General features: G+C 52.8%; 1 protein-coding gene across 1 annotated transcript in view; it reads right to left on the minus strand.

The window, feature by feature from the left end:
- The window catches only part of PTK7 (protein tyrosine kinase 7 (inactive)), a gene marked incomplete at its 5' end in the record, with an annotated part of 41,863 nt that overhangs the window by 20,214 nt on the left and 7,727 nt on the right, over positions 1-13,922 (minus strand). The gene's annotated exons all lie outside the window — the stretch shown is intronic.

Here is a 13,922-nt window from a genome sequence, read left to right on the forward strand (position 1 = left end):
TGAAAACACTGGCACAGCCAGCTTCCCCCAGAAGTTCTCACAGCAGCGGACATGGCTGGCCAGTGTCTGTGCTGGCCTCTCAAAGCAGAGGAACTCATGCTCTCATGCCAGAGCAGGATGCTCCCAGCTCTCCCAGCTCCACTGTGGATGCACAACAAGCTTCGAGTCTCAGCCCTGAGGTGGGAGCTGGGTGTATACACCACCAGCTCAGCACCTAAGTGGACAGAGAGCTTGCTAACATACTGCAAAACATTTGTCCCTGGTCCGTTAGCAAAGATGCTGTGTTGCCTGGGAAGGCATTGCCTCAGCACACAGGCAGGGAGCCTGCTCTCCCTGGTTCCCCAAACCTACAGGGCCCTCTACAACACCCAACGGGCATGCAGCATAGCATCTCACCTGGGGAAGGGCCTGGGCACCTTGCAGCAACCACACAGTGCTCTCCCCTGAAGAGAGGTGACCAGGAACACCGCTGGGAGAGAGGAAGGTAACCTGGCCAGAGATGCCCTAGCCCTGACCACTAAACATGAGGTGGGCAGCAGGAGTAGCCCAAGTCCACCCCCAGGCTGCAGCCCTTCAGCCTTACTCTGAAAGCACAGGATTAAGAGACGCTGTCACCACTTGCTACCAAATGACCAACTCTGGATGTCTCAGTGTCACAGTTCTGCGTAGCTGGGCACTGTCAGAGAACGGGGGGCTGCCAAGATGGCTGCTAGAACCAGCTAGAAGCTCTCCACAGGCCCCAGAAGGTAAACATTGGCTGATTCAAGGCCAGAGTTGGTGCTGACCAAAGCTGAGCCAATCGGCGATGGTCACAGCGCCTCTGTGAATCACATTTAGGAGGAAAAAAAACCTGCAGGGAGCTGCGTTTTGCCCCCAGCGAAGGGAGCGAGAAGAAGGAAGGAGCTGTGCAGACAGCAAGGCCGGGGAGGGGGGTGGGAGGAGGTGCCCCAGGTGCCAGAGAGAATGATGCCCCAGCAGCCCGTGGAGAAACACATGGTGGAACGGGCGTCCCCCTGCAGCCCATGGAAAAGGCCGAGACCCCACCTGCAGCCCGTGGAGAGGCCCCACGCTGGAGCAGGTGGAGACATACAGGAGATGCTGTGACCCACGCTCGAGCAAGCCCCTGCCTGTACTTGCAGCCCATGGAGTAAGACAGAGACACAGAGATGAGCAGGGGAGAGATGTGTGCCACAACAGGTTTGCTGGGGGGAAGCTTGTGACCCCGTGGAGGACTGGGACTGAGAGACATTGTGATTTATACCTGCCCGCCCTAGCAGTGACCCACGCCAGGGCAGCTGGTGAAGCCCTGTGGAAAAGGAGAAGTTCGTGAAGGACTGTCTCCCATGGGTGGGACCCCACGGTGCAGCAGGGGAAGGGTTTGTGGAATGAATGGCCCCCCGGCCAAGAAGGAAACCAACTTCTGAGGAACTGACTGAACCCCCCATTTCTCCAGTCCCTGCCCCTCCCTCTGCCACAATTAGGGGGGAAGAAGGGAGTGAAATCATACTAAAGTGAAGTCTGCTAAGAAGGGAGGAGGCAGGGGGGTGAGGTAAAGGTGTTTTAAGATCTGGAAAAGGAAAGCAGCTTGTGAAGAAATGACTGAGAACTCCATTTCCCCAGTCCCTGTCCACGCTGTGCCACAATGGGGGGGGAAGAAGGGAGCAAAATCCTGACTAAAGGGAAGTCAGTTAAGAAGACAGGGGTGAGGGGAAGGTGCTTTAAGATCTGGTTGCGCTTCTCATTATCTGACTCTGGTGTCACTGGGTGTGCAGTGTAGTGTAATAAATCAGAGAGTTTTCTTTCCTTCCCTCTGTGTTGAGTCTGTTTTGCCCATGTCATTGATTATGGATTGATCTCTCCCTGTCCTTATCTTGACTCCTGAGCCTCTCAATATATATTTTCTCCAACTGAAAAGGGGAGTGATAGGCCAACTTTGGTGGGCGTCTGGCCTCCAGCCAGGCCTAAAACACCATACTCAGCTAATCAGCAAACCTCAGCGAAGTAGGGTGGCAGCTATTGCTTTTTGCCACATGGGAATCCATTGTTGATGTACCACCACCCCACCATATCCACACTGTAAACTTCATGCTTCTGCCACTGCCATTGCTCAGATCATTGAAGAAACAAAGTCTCTGCAATCAACCCAGCAGCTGTTCCTCTGTGATGAGAAAAGGGAGGTTTGGATAAACTAACACCCTTTGGACTCGTATCACTCCACAGCTCTTGGTCTGAGCTCCACAGACCTGTAACAACGCAAGAAAGACACAGGCAGAGCATTGCTATGAAGCTGGCATTGTGTCCCTCAGCAGCATGCTTAGCTGCTGCTTACCCTGAGATAAAAAAAACCCCACCCAGACCACAGCTACAAAGACCACCTTGCTCCCTGCAAGCTCAGGGGCAGAACTAGGGCCACAAGAAAGGCAGCCCTTGAAGGAAAAGGACATCAAACCTCAGCAGAAGGGACTTGAGAAGCTCACAGTCAGGTCCCATGTTCCAAAGGAGCTCAACACAGGATGGACACAGCCAGGCCCAAACATCATCTATTGCCATGTTCTCCGGGAAAGACATCAGGCCACAGCAGGAATATGCTGTCAAAGCAACCAGAGGCATATTTTCAGAAAAGACCGTGACCTGTGCTCCATCCCAAGGCCACAAAAGGCAAGACAGGGATTGTCTGGGGTTCTAGACTGTGACAGGTTTCAGTAACAAATTCCTAGAAAGCATTATCAAACAGGTCTTGTCTTTAGGAGCAATTTATTAAACATCATTGTCTTCAGGCAGCAATTCCTTCTGATGCCAAGTCCTTGGGAATGGCTCCAACACTGGGACTTTGCTTTTAGCCACTCTGGGATCAAAGAGCAGCAACAGACTGGGTTCAAGCCCTCCCTTGGTTTTGCTGGACCTGAGGAAGCTCTGAGCCCCACCCCCCATTCCATGCCCCCCAACCCCCCCAGGGAGTTCAGAAAGAGGAGCAACTTTCCAGACACCAAAGAGCTGATAACGCTCAGCACTGCAACCCTGGCCTGAGAGCCTTCCCTTCCCTGCTGCTGCCAGGCACGGCACCATTGTCCCTGTGCCACCCGGGGCCCCAGTGGACTCCCCACATCCCTCCTTCTCTCTTTCACATCCACATTCATCATCCCAAGCTGTCAGCAGCACTTCTTTGCTTGCCTGCAGCGCCCAGGCTCCTTTCAACTCAGCCTCCACTGCAAACAGCCACGTCTGCAGAGAAGCCAGTCAGCCCTCCCCAGGCCAGAAGAGCCACAAAGAGCAGGATGCAGTAAAACCATCGCCTGCCCTCTCTGCCATCGCTGAACCAAGCAAGCGCGCACAGTACCTTGCGCCCACCTTCTGTTCCCCATCCAGAGGAGCTCAGAGGATGCAGGCTGCCACAGAGCAAGTTAATGCACACTAGCATCTGGTCTTTGTCCTTGCGAGGCTCTCAGTGAGCACAGGGCCCCATACAGACCTCCCATTCATGGCTTGAGCAAGCCATGTGTTTCCTGGCACAGTTTCATTACGAACATGCTCCTATAAAAGCAGATTTTTGGCATGCCAGGACTGGGAACAACACATGGGTCGGCTTTTCCTCCCCTCCTGGTCACAAACACAGAGCCAGCAGGCTTATTCACACCAGCTGAAGCTGCAGAAGCAGGCAAGAAAAATCATGAATGCGTAGTAACACAGGCAACCCCTGTGCCTCGCGAGTTGCTCCCCACAGCCACATAAAACAGCTGCTTGGAGCACGCCGGCTCCACACGCAGCCGATTCCAGTGCTTAGCAGATACCATGCAAAGAGCAGCCAAGCAAAACACCCAGAGAGATTTGCATCTCCAAACGATTTCCAGCCAGCATGTTCCCCTGTAAGAGGTTCCAGTTGAGAAAACCTCTCAGACAGGTAGAGTTGCAATAAACCATGCTCTCCCACCTGTCCAGATGGAAATGGTTTGGTGCAGGCAAGGAGCTCTGAACGTGGCAGACTTGGTCTGATCAAGTCCAACATCTGGAAAGCCTTTGGCCATCCATCATGTAAGCCTTTTAAAACTATGTCGTTTCCCACTGCAGTTAAAGTAAAAACAAAACCTCTGCAGAGGGAAGAAAAAAAAAAGGAAAAAAATCATTCTGACTTGAGTCTCCAGCGCAACTGGGTGGTTGGAAAGTGGCATTTCTGAGAAATGCTCAGCTAGAGGGGCTTTGGCAGCCAGGAGGAACCACACCAGCACCAAGAAGTTCCAGGTCTGGGCTAAACACGGTCGCACTGGGCAGATCGAAGCAATGAGGACTTGAGAAAATGCCTATTTGGCTCTACAGCTGCACCAAGAGCCCTGCTGTAAGAGCATGGGTCTGCTCCAAGAACCACTGAGCGTCTCCCTTTCGTGGTGCTTTGCTCTGGAGTTGCAGGAGACACGATGCTTGCACACCACCACTTCACACCACTTAGCACACCACCATGCAGATGGTGTGCTCTTCTCCACATGCTCCATAGAGGGTCATGTCAAATCAGCCTGTAGCACACCTGTTTGTATCCGTGAGCAAAGTTTCAACTGCAAAGCACCCAGATATGCAGCCTCCCACGTGGGAATTTACTGATGAGGAGAGGCAACACAGGATCAAAGCAGACAAAGATGTCCCCATCCTGTAACAGCTAGGGGGGTCTGCTCACTCCGCAGTACTTGGTTGCTTCACTTGGGTCCCAGATGGCAACCGCAGAGCTGGTCCACTCTTCACCTCCACCCCTGCGTGCTAATGGAAGATTACATCTGCCTGGACCTTGGCCACCCTCATGGACCCCACCAGCAGCCCGATGACTTAGGGCAGATGCAAGCCCCTGTTTGTAAACTTCTTAGCTGCTGGCCTGCCAGTGAATGACAACTGCTTTGCAATGGGACTACAGCCTGAGCTCGCTCCCGGTGGCCCAAAGCACCTCTCTCCACTGCCGCCCACATGGAGGGGTGCTCCAAAAAACCACTGAGAAGCCAACTCTGCCCTTCAAACTAAGCTTCAGAATTAAGAAAAGCAAAGCTACAACCACTTTGCACTGTTCCCGTTAGCCTCCCCAGAACTGTTTAGAAGGGCTACGAGCTGGAGGGATTTTCTCCCCTGTGGTTAGCAGCTCTCCTTGCCCCTCCAGGCCCAGGATCCCATCCTTGGGAACAGCTAAGCGCAGTTTCAGAGCAATTATTGCAAGAAACCAGAACAAAGCCACCGGGTTTTGAACACTATAAATCAATTGCTGGAGCAAATGCTGAGGCAATGCTTGCTGCTAGGGGCTGGGGCACAGCTGGCCATAGGAAGAGCTCGCGGCCGCACACAGCAGGGAGGTGCCTGCAGCCTCCATCACGCACAACCCCACTCCCAAAGCAGGCAGGAGCTGCTCACACGTGTGCCACAGGAGAACAGGCCAAAACCAAACCAAAACAAAAAAAAAAAAAAGAAAGAAAAAGAAGGCTCAGCACAAGGACAGGACAGGGAGCCCAGGTACCCAGCTGCCGACTCCCAACGGCTGATGCCACATGCCAGGATAGCCAGGTGACCCTGGCACTCATCTCACTCATTCACCCAGTTCAAGTGAGTTTGGGGCTTCCCTGCCATCTGTTCCTCACGCTGCCTGTCCTGCTTCCACCACACAGACCCTGTGAATCCCAGCTCCCTCCCCCAGCCACCCACCTCCCGTGCCTGCTTCCTCCCAGACCACCCCAAGCTCAGCCTCCTAACTCCGCCACTGGAGCTCTGCAGCCTCCAGCCTTCGCAGCTCCCCATCTTCATCCTTGCACTGGCAGCAGGCAGAGCCAGACCCCGCTTTCCTATGCGGCAGGGTAAGAGAAGAGCCACCCCAAAGCAACATGACATGGTAACCTCCGCAGTCAGGGGAGGTAGGGAGTGAGGTCCAGTGCATTTCCCCCTGCCTGAGCTAGCTACTGCTCTGGCAGTGAACAGGAATTGCAACAGGGGTGCGACTGCAGCCACAGGGCTATGACAACATTATGGGAGGTTCCTCCTCATTTCTAAGCAGAGCAGGACTGCTGCCAAACAATACCCCACTTGCAGACCTACTCAGGCTGGCAGGACAGCCATCATGCTGTGCAATTTGTCTCCAATGCCGAGGACCTCACAGCCTCTCCCAACATCTCAGCATCTTGCTGAGAACAAGGGGAAGCTGGAGCAAAACGGGGAAGTCCCAGTAGCAGACAAGCTCCTTGGCTCCTCGCAACAGCTGAGGCTGCTGAACCAGAACAACTGGCCTTGGCCTCACAGGAGGGCCCCATCTGTCCTGGGAACAGGGTGATGCCGCTCTAAGCCATGCTCTTAACAGGGCTCCTGGCAGGCAGCTAAACAACCACACAACTATCCACACACTTGCTCCCCTTGCAGTGGGATGAGGAAGAGAATCAAAGAGGAGCTGGGGAGGGGGCGGGGGGGGGGGGGGGGAAGTTAAGCTCGTGGATTGAGATACAGGCAGTTTAATAGGGCAGAGAAGGAATGTAACTGTAAGAAAGAACATACAAAGCAAGTATCAACAGCACAATTTTTCACCACCTGAAGCTGATGCCCCAACTAGTTCCTGTGCTGCCCCACTGCCCAGCCACCTCAGTCATACACTGAGCGTGATGTCATATGGTACGGAATATCCCTTTGGCAGTTTGGGTCAGCTCTCCCGGCTGTGTCCCATCCCAGCTTCCTGGGTGCCCCTCCACCCCCACCTTCTCGTTAGCAAGGCAGCAAGAGAAGCTGAGAAGTTCTTGACTGCTAAAACAACAACTAAAACATCAGTAAGTTATCAATGTTATATGAACCATTACCCGCATCATTCTCACAGCACTGCACCAGCTGCTAGGAAGAAAATTAACTCTATCCCTGCCAAAACCAGGACACATTCACAACAAGGGGAGGCAAGGGCATCTCTGGGGGAAACACGCCTGGTCCTGTGATAAAGATGCCAATCTTTCCAGCCACTGAGTGGTATGAGGCCCCTTAAAGACGCCCAGGTACCCCTCCTGAGCCCTCAACCCCAGACACCAGCCAGACTACCGCTTCCCCTGCCCAGCTGGCAGCTGTCTGCGTGGCTCAGCCTCTGGCACGTGGAGAAGACAGCTTGCTTTGTTTGGGCAAGTGGGCTCATGTCTGCTTGCTGAGCAGCGCAGGCAGCAGCGACAATCGGACCCCCAGGAACACCAGGACAGTACCTAAGTGGCAGATAAACTGAGACAGAGGAACAAGCGAGACAGAAAGGCCACGAGCCCAGCACAGGAGCTGGGAATCCTGCTGGCTCAATTAAACCATCTTTAATGGTGTGTCAGCCAAAGGCTCCCAAGCAGACATTGCCAGTCGAGTTGCCAAGCTCCAGTGAGAAACATAAATGCTTCAAGGGTGACTCAGCACTAGCAACAGGCCAGGCTGCACCCACAGATCCCGCCAACCAACTCTCCCAGACTCACTCAAAGCCCTTGAGCGATTCCCTGGCTTCCTCAGAGACACTGATTTACAGCTGACACGTGCAACTGGCAGCGCATGGCAGGCGAGGGACACGGATGATCTGGCTGCTGAGCTCTGTGCCCTGCACAGCAAAGGTATTGCACATTTCTCCCATGAAAGGCAACGTCAGACAGACACCAGACCACGCCAGGATAAGCCACGTGCTCCCCGTGCAGTGGCCTCGAAGGATGAGACTTCTTCCCCCACAACTGAAGCAAGGGGCACGCGAGAATGCAAACGTCTTTACCAAGCAAAACCTCTCTGGTGGTACAGAGAGCCCAGGTGGTGCTGAACAGACAGGGAGGTCCTGCCAGCAAGGACAGGGCAACAGGGCTCCCTCTGGGCTCAGCAGTCCTTGCCTTGGGCTGGAGCCGAGACCTTGCAGCAATGAGGCTGTGTCACTTCACTGACAAGGTCCGTGCAGCTGAGAACTCATCCCATGGTAGCTGGGGCCAACAGCTCCAGGTATCACAGGAGTTTGCTTTGCTGCATCCTCATACCCCTTCACTTGGGCTGGGGCCAAAGGCTGACACTGCTCGGGCCACCCGAAGGCAGCCCAAGCCTAGCCCAGAGGGCCACCAAGAGGGATGAAGTGTTGCATGTGTGGAAGGAGGCCCTGGCCAGGGTTTCACGTTTTTCCTGTTCCAGCTCAAATGCCATTGCAGGAGATGATAGGAAAAACCAGAACAAGCTCCATAAAGCTGCCTGGTGCTTCCCTTCAGTAAACAGGAGCCCCAGCCAGCTCAGAGAATGGAAACTCAGGCTGCAGAGACAAAAGAGGGATGGGGGGGGAGGAAAGAGGGGGCGGGGAGGAGGCCAGGGCAAGGGAAGCAGCGTGAAGAGAAGCAGCACGCACACGAGGCCTCCAAGTAAAGCCAGCTGCTTCATCAATGCACCACAGTCAAAGACAATGCTGCTGCTCTGAGCTGGCTCCTCTCCACGCAGTGAGGCCATCGGGTCAGCACCCAAGCCAAGGCTGCACTGGGCACAGCACATTCCTGCCAGCAGGCCCTCCTCGCTCTTCCAGGCCTGTCTGCTGGAGAGCAAGGCAGATTTGGCTCTGAAGCTTCTCTGCACACTGCCACCAAACCGACTGGAAGGAGGAAAACTTCCCCAGTACCACCCAAACTTGCACTGGCTCTCCGACATGCCTGGCCAGGACATCTTGCAGAGCCTTACTTTTGGAGGGGGCCAAGTGGGTTACAACCTTACCCAGCAGACCCCAAGCCAGACACAGCTCACCAGCAACCTCCACAAACACGCTGAGAACAGCTGAGCAGGGACAAGAGCAGGGGAGAAGAACTGGGGGGAGTGAAGGCATAGATGAGAACTCACATCTACAACCAGTGTAAGCACCCTTGGCGTTCCCCCTCTCCATTTTACTGACAGCTATATGTTTACCCTATCTACAGGGACTCCAAGCCCACCCACAAACAACTCTCCAGCCCCAAGGAAGACTCCAAAAGCTGGGGACAAAGGGACAGCTGCGCTCCTTGCGTGCAAGTAAGCAGACAGGAAGCTTATTTATCTCCCAAGCCCTGCTCTGAGATAAATATTTTAAATCTCTCTGCAGGTCATGGCAGCACATTTACAGCTAACTTTCCCTTAGTTATCTGCCTGTAGAGACTCGGTGGATTCACCAGGAAGATCCAGCTGCCCAGGCTCTCCAGACAGTTTATAGCTCATGGGACAAATGATTCATCCAGTTCCACAGAGCTGAAAGTGACACCCATGCTGCAGCAACTGCTGCAGGGATTCAGTTGTGCAGCCCTGCATGCGTCTGCCTCTGCAAGGCCCACCCATGAGCCTGCATCCAGCCTCTCTGCCTCACCAGGAACAAGGGGGTGACACAGAGGATGGGGGATGCCACCACACACAGCATGACATGGGGGGCAATCCTGCCGCTGCACTCCCCACAGGGCAAGGCTGCGCCACAGGTCTCTGAAGCATCCCAGTTTGGCACTTGGTTTACTGCAGATTTGACCTGTTTTGCTCCCCTTCTAAAGGAAAGGGAAGAAGTTCCCAGGAAAGATGCTCCAAACAACACACACCAGCGCTTTTCCTAGCAGTCACCATGGTGCCACAAGCTAAAAATTGCCCATGCATCCATCCAGCAGTGCCAGAGACAAGCAGAGCTGCCAAAGGCACCGAGGAGACACCTGAAACGGGCCTCGCTCCCCTGGCTGCAGTGGTGCCTCTCCTGAGTATGTGGGCTCTATGCTTTTGGGGCTTGACCTCTGCCTGCATCTGAAACTTGCAGAGGCGGGACTGGTTGAGCAGGGCTTCTCTCTGGCTTTGGAGGACTTCTTTGTCACCCCTCACAAGCCTTTTGAGGATGTTAGTTAATACTGCCTGCCGTGCACTGCACATCCATTTCCAGTCTAAGCAGTACTGTCTTCCTCCTGGCTACAAAGCACCATCCTCATGTCCTCCCATATCTGTCTCCAACAACACCCTATAGGTCTACAGGTTTCATCGAGCTCCTTCTCTTCCTGCTGCTGGGAAGCTGAAGGCCAGCACCATTCCAGATCACCACTTATGGCTGCGCAGGGCGGCACTGCTGTCCAGCTACAGTCCAGGACCTGCCTCCTGGGGCAAACATCACCGGGAAGGCTAGATCTGCAGTATCACCTCTGAAAGCAAAGAGGGCACAGAAAGGAACAGTTCCTTGTTTGTTTTCATTAGAGCCATTTATGAATCTATATTAAAAGCCACAAAAAATAGGAAAGCAGACAGAGAAGCTAATATTTCCTCTGCTCATGCAATATTAATTAAAAGGGAGCTTCTCTATGAGACACTGCTACATTACCTCGCAGCTAAAAATGGAGAAAAGTCACTGAGTGGAAGGAATATGCAAGCAGGGCACTTTCTGGAATACTTTTACAAATCAATAACTATGCAGAACACTTGCTACAGACAGTGACAAAGTAAATTAAAGCTCAGGTACAACGAACTGGCAGACACAGAAATTCATCCTAACCAAATCTCCTTGAAAAACAAGCGCTTTTCTCCACAGCAGCAGGACAGCTGGTTCCCAGTGTGTCTGGGGAACAGATAATTCTTAGTGGACAGACACTAATCCTCCAGTGGGAAGAGAGCACCAGGACACCCTAACCAACTAAATGGCAAGGAAGCACAAAATAGTGGCAACAGACACCAACTAACCAGGTCTTGGAGAACAAGAGCTTGTGCTGAGATATGCTGAGGTGTCTGACTGCTCAGCAATACAGGTAAAATGGATTGCCTCATCAATTGAGGACCTCATTGCAGCCTTGGGGACCTCACTGCAGCCTTCCAGTACCTGAAGGGAGCAGAGAAACAGATAGGAGGAGAAACAACTTTTTAAAAGGGTAGGCAATGGCAGGACAAGGGGGAATGGATTAAAGGTGAAGGAGGGAAGATTTAGATTACATATCTAAATTAGGGGGAAGTTCTTTACAGAGAGAGTGGTGAGGTGCTGGAACGGGCTGCATAGAGAGGTGGTGGATGCCCCATCCCTGGGGTGTTCAAGGCCAGGTTGGATGGGGCCCCGGGGAACCTTGTGTAGATCCAGGCCTGGAGGTTGGTGGCCCTGCCTGTGGGAGGGGGTTGTAACTCTATGATCTCTGGGGTCCCTTCCAACCCAGACTGTTGTATGATTCTATGATTAAACCCTTTGTCTGCATGGGAGCCATCAGAGGAGCATCTCTGACTAGTGAGAGGCAGGGCCAAATCCCAGCAAGGCCACAGGAATACAGCGTGACACTGAAGGATGCCCAGCATTTTTTCCTGGGTTCTTATTTTCTTGCCAAAACATTAACCATTAAGATTAATGGTTTCTACTTCAGGCCATGTGATTTTGAGATTCTTCCTTAGTAGAGTGGAAGACTTCTTATTAAAAAAGTCTGATTTCCAAGAACTACCTGATCGTCTCAGCAGCCCTGTCCCAGCTCTGCTCTGATTTTTCACCACCTGTCTTGAACTGCAGGCCTGGCTCAAGGAGAGAACAGCAATCTTACAATAGGATGAGGGAAGCACAGCCACACCTGGCAAAACCTCAGGCATCGGAGAGAAGCTGAGCAACAGGAAAATCCAAGAAAGGGACGAGCGGCATGCCATGAGGGGGTCTGGATAGAGAAGAAGAACCAGGAAGAGGGGAGACAAGAGGCACAACTGGAAAGGAAACAGTGGCACATGGGCCAGAGCAAGAAGACAGAAAGACAGAGGCAGGACCTGGGCAGAATGGCCAGTGCTGCTGTGCCAGGTGAGGCCCCAGCAAGCAGCTCCTCCTCTGAAGGCTGCAAACACACAAGACATGCAGGGAGAGCCATCAAGAGCTAACCCAGAGAAAAACTGCCCTTGTAGCTCAGCTTTTTTTTGGAATACGGTAGATAAACATCTGTTCAAAGCTGGCTGGAGGGAAGGGCGATCTCAAGACAAATGGCTGACCCCCAAACCATCTCACTGCTACAGAAGGAGGCTCAGCCCAGGAACTGTCCTCTCCTGCAGCACCTACAGGGTGCTCTCAGATGTCTCCCAGGCTCGCAGCAGGCAGCACGGAGGGATAGGAACAAAGGTCGCCAAGTAAGGCTTCTCACCAGAAACTCTGTTTTCTTTGTTCCAAGAAAGACAATTTGCACAATCCTTTGACTCTTGTAGAAGACTTTCAATGTCAGCTCCTCTCCAGGGCAAGCTGCAGAGGCAACTGAATGATTCATCTGCAGTGGCACAAACCCATCTGTGCTCCCATGGATGGTTCGGCAGAGCTGGATGCACTGCCCTGTGTGGCACCCTACAAGACTGTATGGCTTTATCTTCTCTCATCTTGTCTTTTTCTTGGGAAAGAAAAAAAAATTATAACCTTTCCTCCTGAAAGCTCTCTCACAGACACAGGCACTGCCAGTGACTTCAACAGAGCCAGCACCATGGAGCAGCAAAACACCAGGCAAGCGATGGGCCTCCCCAGCAGAGCCAGGGCACACACCAAAGCACGCTGCACAGAGAGCAATAAAGGCACTTGCAAGCCACAGCTTGTCCTGCCTTTAACCATTTGGAGAGTCACTGTACATTTTGGAATCAAAGGCTTGCTTTGTGCTCCTAAAGAGGCCAACAAGCAATTCTAATGAGGAGAGCATTTATAGGCACGGTGTTGCTTAAGACCAGCTATCTCATGCATCACGTTCAACAGCAAGGACAACCATACACAGAGCTGCCCAAAGGAACACAACCCTCCCCCCCGATCTTGCAGCCAGAATGGGGCTTCACCCCCTCACTGGGGACGCAGGCCTCTGGCCTAGGGTGGCAGAGGACATAGCCAGCTCATCAGCAACACTATACGGTGCTGGCTTGGCTGCTTTTCAGGTTGGCCCAAGCTGCACCCAGGTGTAAAACCTAGATGCTGGGACAAACCTCATCTCACAACAGCATCACAGGAGAGAAAAAGTTGTAAAGCCTGCCTCCATAGAGCTAGCATAAAATACATGTAATTAGCACTGAGGCCTGAAGGCGAAACGCTCACCAACATCCCTGAGCTCCAGGACAAGAGTCATCTAGGGACTGAATGTATGTCAACCAGGGGCTGAAATACAAGTAGACTTCTTGTAATCACTGCTTAAATCCCAGCCCCTTCCCAGACCAGCTCCCGGCACAGGCTGCAACCCTGTATGTCATTGTTTTCTCCCAGCCTGCCACATCTCGCTTTCCAGACTAGGAGGGTTCACACAGCCAAAATCCAGTGTGTCACACTTCACTTTCCAGTCAGGAGTCTGCTCCCTTCAGTCTTCCTCATTCATCACCCTGCACAACATGAACATCCCAACCTCACAGAGGTTCAGGCCATCTGACAGTGGCGGATTCTATTCGCACACCAGAGGCCCTGTGCACCTCAGTCCACAAACACCAAGTTTCCTGCCTGCTCCACTCAAGCCAGAGCTTAATTTGACAAGACAGGCCATTGGTATCCCACCAGCAAGCTCCATCTCACAGAAGGAATCATCAGTTAAACCCAGCCAGGCCTCCTCTCCAGACACACAATTTGCGTGCACCCGCTGTGCAAGGGAACAGGGAGCGCTCAGCGCTGCGATGTTGTACACACACCGCACACCCCCTCCTTCCCCCCAGGTCCTAAATCCAGATTGTCCTGTGAATGGATCTGGTTAGTTTTCATTTCTGCTTTCTGGGGCACCTGGACACCTCAGCATCCATCTGTTCACTATCAACAGGAATGTTTTAAGTGGTGACCTGGGTCTCTCCTGGATGACACAGAACAATTTTAAGGATTAAAATGAGTTTTCAAGAGAAGTCCTTGCAGAACAACTTCAGAGAGCCAAAATCAGAGAATATTGGGTGGATTTTTGAAAGCTGTCCAATTCGAAGGAGAACCCTAGGCAGTAACATTCTGCAAAGAGCATCGACCAAAGCACCTAGCTATCAATCTTCCTGAAGTCCTCTAAGACAAGCAGGCTAGGAAT

Source organism: Gallinula chloropus, assembly GCF_964237585.1.
Source record: "Gallinula chloropus genome assembly, chromosome: 3".
Classification (NCBI taxonomy): Eukaryota; Metazoa; Chordata; class Aves; order Gruiformes; family Rallidae; genus Gallinula; species Gallinula chloropus.